We start from the raw sequence: 7,402 nt of genomic DNA on the forward strand, positions 1-7,402 counted from the left end.
AACAGTTAAGATCTTGCAAGAATATTAATCATGTACTTTATTTTCATTTTTTCATAACTGAAATAGAGGATACAGTACTACGTAACGGAAGAAAGATGGTGACATGTTGATGTTCCTTTACATCACTATTCTTATTCCTTGCCTCCAATGAAGAAGATACGGATCTTGAGCATTATTTCTATCGAACCTCAGAGGAATACAGTAAGCACTCCAGGAATTTGGGTACTAAATTAAAATCTATATTATAGAGCATGAAATATGGAGATAACGAACAGAATTCAAGCTCAAAGTACACTAAAACAATACAAATCGGGAACAAAGCAAACACGGAACTCCAAAAACATCAGAGGTGGGATCAGGTGCCATGGAGGAGTGGATATATTACATATTTTATATTTTGCTCCGTGAAATTTAGCTTAAGGAGGGATTCTTCTCATATTTCTAGTATTTAAAAATCAATGAAATATTCACAGAATCAAGAAGACAATATCACTAAGTGATGGTATCAGTTAGATTAAATTTGACCGTTTAAAATTGGAGGCAAGGGCAGGTCAAGATCATTACCTTTTCCTTGGACATTAAGAATAAAAAAATACTGTTGCCAATCACGCAATGCCTACTTCTATTTCAAAAGATTAAATGTTTTTCTTTTTGCATACAGATATTTACCCATATAGGGTCTATATGATGATATTACTAAATTGACATAAATAATTTAACTAAACTGGATATTGGCTAATCCGAATTTTCTCTATTTTTCTTATAATTTTGGGATATTTTTGTTATTTTTATTTGCTTCCTATATTTAAATATTTCTTATTTTCACATATGGTAAAGTTGTCATATAAAGATACAAAATGATATATAAACAAAAAGTTTTGATCGTTTCCTAAGAGAGAAAAAACATTTTTTACGGATTTTTGGCCCAAATCTGTACTTAGATTGGAAGCTTTTAAAAGCTAACGTAATTGTAGTTTGTTTGCAAAATCAACTTATTTGATATATTCTAAAACTTTAGTCCCTTATTATTAATTTAACTTACATTAAAAAAAATCTTCTAGTCTTTCATTGTGTAAAAATCATAACTGAATTCATTGTTCTATAATAATTTTGAGAGGCAGAAAAGAAGATATTTTCTTACGCGGCCATTCCGCCAAAAATATAGTCCCTGCTAGATTTCAAACTCAGTTTACCATTTCTATTCAAAGTTGTACAATTGTACGAAAGCCCAATAGTGCAAACCAAAAAAATAAGAAACAAAAAAACGAAATTATTATTTAAAGAAAACGAAAACGAAATTATTAAATACAGAAAACGAAATTATTAAATAAAAAACTGAAACTAAAATACGGAATTTATAGATGTGCATGGTAAGGGCCTGAACCCATGATTCATTCCATAAAGTACACGTGTTCTATGACCTGATTTTGTTTCGACATTAAAACAAGTGTGATATATGCATTTACACTCTGCTATTCCCGTATCGATAACATAACCAGTTGGAGTAGACAATCATAATAGATGAATAGGGGAGAATTTTACCTTTGGTTATCCAATATGCTTAGATATATGTTTTTATCTTACATTAACATGATTAATGTGAACTTTGATCAGTCAGTCTGATGAATTGGCCAGTGATGACAAGTTTACGTTAACATTAGCTTTCTTAAACCCTCAACTCAGAAGGTCTAATTATTAGCAAACAATGAATCTGGACATGAAACATCAAAGAGATTATGCTAATAAATTGCACAAATATTTAAGATATACATGTCTGTTAAGATTCCGTTGTTTACAACTGCTGAACCTTATAACATTTAGGAAATTACCCTGGCTATAAATCATTTCTCAATTATAGCACACGCAGCACAGTTAAGGCTGCAGTAAGGAGGCGGGGCCTAATTTATACGGGAAATGCTTACTATGACATCACACAAAAATATAAGTTCTTCAAATTCCCACAAAATGAAATGATTTGCTATTTTAAACTGTTGAATAGCTTTAAACTACATCAATACTAACTAGTGCATGCATTATTGTTGTTGGTTAAATCCCACACAGCAATATATAAACAATTCACTGATCGCAATGCACTTGTTAATGTGACGTCATATCGTAAAATTTGACGCAGTTTGTATGCAGTGAGAGGCGGATCAAGATATATTTATACAATGAAAAATGTATTTAGTAATTAAATAAAATATAAATTGTAGATATATAAGAGGCCATTAACTTGGATGCGTTGTCTATTTTATGATTTTATTCATATACTTCCCGTACATTCCCTAGACAAGCGATACTGTCGTATATTTGTATGCAGATTCATTGAAGGGTAATAGAAGGGTTGTAATAAATCGATATATTGCAAGGGCATACCTTCAATGAATTACGACAAGCTTTTACACATAAACTCAAGAGGTATGAAGATATTTGAAAAGTGCTGCGAACCTGTTGAAATCTTGCAAATGAATTAATTATATATATATTTAATGTACTTGACCAGCAAAATATTCAACATACGATCTAACAAAATGTAATTTTAGCAATTAGATAGTAGAATCTATATAGGTTCGCAGCACTTTTCACAAACTACAAAGAGTGTTGAAAATAATTATATGTTAAACTTAGATGTTTAACTTGGTTATGCTCTTGCAATATTAGAATTTATAGATGACCTCAATACTTCAGGTATATTTGCTAAAATCACGTGACCGCCACATCACGTGACAAGTCTAAATAAGAAATCTAATCGTCCTCAACATGTAGTTTTCAACCACATTGCATTTGTCTGATAATAGTAAAGTCCTAAAAAGAAACGCCCTTCCTTGTAAAGAATGTATTTTCTATCTAAAAAATTCGCCGATATTTCCATTTGGCACCTAAACCGTACTGCGCAGTACAAAATTGCTGTAAAATGATACGTTACCGATCGGAACCCATATAAAAAAATGTTTAAAGAGAGCAAGTGCAAAAATTAAAGAAGACAAAGTTTTCTTGGTCATTTTATCAAAGCATAATTAGAAGTGATGCACTAACTATTTGTTCTCACATATTCTAAATAACAAATTCTCAATCTGTATTTATAAGTCAGTGATAGTTGTGAACAAACAATGCACACACTTGCATAACAAATCCAACAAAGTATTAAAATCATTCTCTTCATTGCTTCAACAACCTAAGATTTATGGGTACACAGATAGAGCGCTAGGTTTAGTTCGGGGGGGGGGGGGATTCAGCAATACGATACGCAAGGTCGTGACCTTTCAGCGATTCTTAAACTCTTTTGGAATGTCATTAATTTTATGTAAGTAGAAACAGCCATCTTCGCTACGTCCATGCTTACAGGCTCAAACTTTGACGTTGTGGGGATGCAACACAGCATCAAATTCCCGTAAACAAAATTGAAAGTTATGAATCATTTACTTTACAAATGCGAATTATAGGCTGTTGGCAGATAATGTTTTTCTACGTTTGTCAATTTGACATTTATCTAAGTTTTCTTTTTGTTTTTCATTTCCCCCACACTTGTTTAATGTCAAAACAAAATCAGGTCTATAGAATTACTAAGTGATGCTTTATAACACGTGCGCTTTATGGATTGATTCATGGGTTCAGGCCCTTACCATGCACATCTATAAAATCCGTATTTCAGTTTCAGTTTTTTCTTCAGTAGTTTCGTTTTTTATTTAATAATCTCGTTTTCTTTATTAATAATTTTCGTTTTCTTTATTAAATAATTTCGTTTTCTTTTTTTAATAATTTCGTTTTTCTTTTATTTAATAATTTCGTTTTCTTTATTTAATAATTTCGGTTTTTTAATTTATTTTTGGTTTGCACTATTGGGCTTCCGTACAATTGTGACGAGGAAAGAAAAGTATGATCTTTTAAATCTCTTAAATCTGAATATATAAAACATATAAGCAGATATACTTTGAATATTTCATCTAGTCAGAAACCAGACAAGAATCCCTCCTTAAAATCTAATTCTACTTCAAAGGAGTTGTGAAAATAAAACCAGGAAGTAATCTTAATTTAATTTAATTTAACTGGTTAATGAGAAAATTATGAGATAGGTGCTAGACTTGTACACTTAAAAATAACTGCAAGTTTCATACTTTAATGCTTAGAGTGTTTCAATAATGGATCAGTACCACAATATCAACATATCACTTAAAGTAGAGAATATCATGGAAGAATACTGATGTTTTTGGCATTTGAAAGGTATCTGTGTTTTAACTTTTTTTCCAGGTGTTCTTATTCAATATGAAAGAAGTGATTTACAGTTCACTACCGGTACTCTGTTGTTTTATACAGGGCAAATCTGAAAATATCACAACTTTTATCTCATTTCTAGGAATTTTTATGCATTTTCATTGAAAACAATTTAAAAACTAGTAGATCTTGAATAATATCGAATTGATAAAAACATAAACCACAAAAGAAAGAGATCTAAAGCTATGATTTAACGCTGTCATTTTGAGAAAAAAAATGGTTCTACTTCAAAAAACTTGATCGATTATTTTGTTTCATCTTCAAACTTAGATTGTTAATTTTTTTTCAAATATAGATTCTGATCATTTTTTAATCAATAATTATACATTTTTTTTAAATTTTAGAATAAAAATGATGAAAACACTGACAATGAGCTGTTCGTATCATACTTTTTGTGCAATGTGTAGCATATTTCAAATCGCTGATCCATATTTCAAAACTGTTGTCACAATGATAAACAATTGCATGAAGGAATTTGCATATCCAGATTTCAGTCCTATAACCAAAGTTATGGTGGAGGGAGTTACTGTTGGGGAATTCAATCAAACACGATGATGTGAGGGTTCTCGGTCACTTTTGTATACGACAGGTAAAGTAAACCATTTTAATCCTCAAAACAACATATTTAAATTACTTTGAACAGAGCTAATAGACATAGATAAACTAATATCATGTACACTTAACAAAACTTCTAAGTGTTCACTCTAATAAATGTAAATGTTTAAAAATTACATGATAGAATAGCCAGAAATTTTCAAATTTTTGTAAGCAATGTATCTCCTTAACAATCGTTAAAAGAAAATCAAGTATAATCTCCACTCATTATTTGACAGACTACACCTCAAATAATACAACGCACAAGCTGTAAGCCAGGCTAGCTTAGTGGGAGCAGCTGACGTTTATTTTGATAACAATGCATAACTATCTGAACATACATTACATTGTATGTGAAACAATAAAGTACTGCAATGTTTTTGTAAACTACGTTAATGTTATTTATTATGCCCCTATCGCAGACATTAACTAGAAATATGTCCATAGGACATGACTGCCCCGCCGAGGGTATATTAGTAATGCAACATGAAAATTTGTATTAGTGTATGAAATTTGATGAGAATATCTTGAAAAGTTCCTTAGAAAATGATATTGAAATTTAAAAAGTTGGATATATAGATGATAAATTCTCACCAAATTATGTACAAGTGCATAAACTTACATAAATATATCTTAAATAGATTCTTTAAAATTTAGCAAAATGCAAATCTAAGAAAAGTAAGGTGAAGGTCACAGGAAAGTTCAAGGTCAAATGTTTTTGATGCAGTTGAATACTTCTCACAAATAAGTATCAGCATATCTAAGTTTGATAAAAATATTTTGAATGGTTTATTTAAACTGAGCTTAACACTAATTTAAAATATATGAAGTTAAGGTGAAAGGAAAGGTCAAGGTCAAAAAATGTTGATGCAGTTGAAAAGGTTACATCAGTATGTATCAGCATATGAAGTTTGATAAAAATATTATGAATGTTTTCTTTAAAACTGAGTTAAACACAAATTGAGAAAAGTGAGGTCAAGGTCAAAGGAAAGGTCAAGGTCAAAAATATTGATGCAGTTGAAAAGCTTACATCAGTATGTATCAGCATATGAAGTTTGACACTAATTTGAGAAAAGTGAGGTCCAGGTCAAAGGAATGGTCAAGGTCAAAAAATGTTGATGCAGTTGAATAGCTTACATCAGTATGTATCAGCGTATGAAGTTTGATAACACTGTATTGAATGGTATCTTTAAAACTGAGCTAAACACTAATTAAAGAAAAGTGAGGTCATGGTCAAAGGAAAGGTCAAGGTAAAAAAAATATTGATGCAGTTGAAAAGCTCTCATAAGTAGGTATCAACATATGAAGTTTGATTACACTACCTTGAATGGTATCTTTAAAACTGAGCTAAACACTAATTTAAGAAGAGTGAGGTAATTATAAAGGTCAAATGAAAGGTCAAGGTCAAAAAATGTTGACACAGTTGCATAGCTCTCATTAATATCTATCAGCAGATGAAGTTTGATAAAATATCTTGGATAGTTTCTTAGAAACTGAGCTTTCAACAGAGCTAAACGCAAAGTGAAACGGAAGGACAGACGGAAGGACTGAAGACGGGCATGACAAACACTATATGCCCTGGCCATATTCATGGCGGGGCATAAAAACCGCCCAGGAAAAAAACGTGTTTTTATATATATATATATATATATATATATATATATATATATATATATATATATATATATATATATATATATATATATATATATATATATATATATATATTATATATATATATATATATATATAAACACGTGTGGTTCTGAAGAGCACTGGCTTAGAATGACCCAAACACCTTACTGAATACTGTCTTCTCATTGGCCTTCCTTTGGCCACGCTTACCATAGACAAGCAATTCCAATAAAATACATTTCTATCATAAATGTTTTCCCGCTATTCTACGAAACGCGGGAAAACACTAGTATAAACTCCACTCATTATTTGACAGACTACACCTCAAAAAATAAAACGCACATGCTGTAAGCCAGGCTAGCTTAGAATATCAAGTTCAAAAGTTAGTGAATGAAAAAAGATCACCTGCAAAGTTTATAAATTAAACTGATAAAAAAAACAAATGTTTTTATTTATCACTAAACTAATCACTGTTTAAATATTTGAAAAATGCTAGATAATATTATAGCCCTAAATTTTTAGAAACTGACAATCTACTGTTCAAACTGTCTTTAACATAGCCGTCCTTTGCAGAATCCGACGCCCAACGTCCATGCTTTTTCCAACACCTGTCGTTGATGTCGAATTGGCCGCTGCCGTGGCGCCGCCTGCACGCAAAGAATGTATGCCAATGTTAACATCATCCATAACAGACTTAAGCTTTGATAAAATACACTCTCTTGCTCGAGTATAGCTAAGTTTTTTGTTTTTGTAAATAAATTTAACTTAGCCTTTAGAATTGAATACAAGTTTAAACAAGAAAAAATTTTTCAATACCTCCCAACTCGTAATATCGTTATAGCATTTTGACAGGACAGGCTGATGTAGATCCACAAGCTATCACTATTTCATTCCCTTGTCT

Source organism: Saccostrea echinata, unplaced genomic scaffold (assembly GCF_033153115.1).
Source record: "Saccostrea echinata isolate AGI-Se365-2 ecotype Australia unplaced genomic scaffold, CSIRO_AGI_Sech_v1 ptg000030l, whole genome shotgun sequence".
Classification (NCBI taxonomy): domain Eukaryota; kingdom Metazoa; phylum Mollusca; class Bivalvia; order Ostreida; family Ostreidae; genus Saccostrea; species Saccostrea echinata.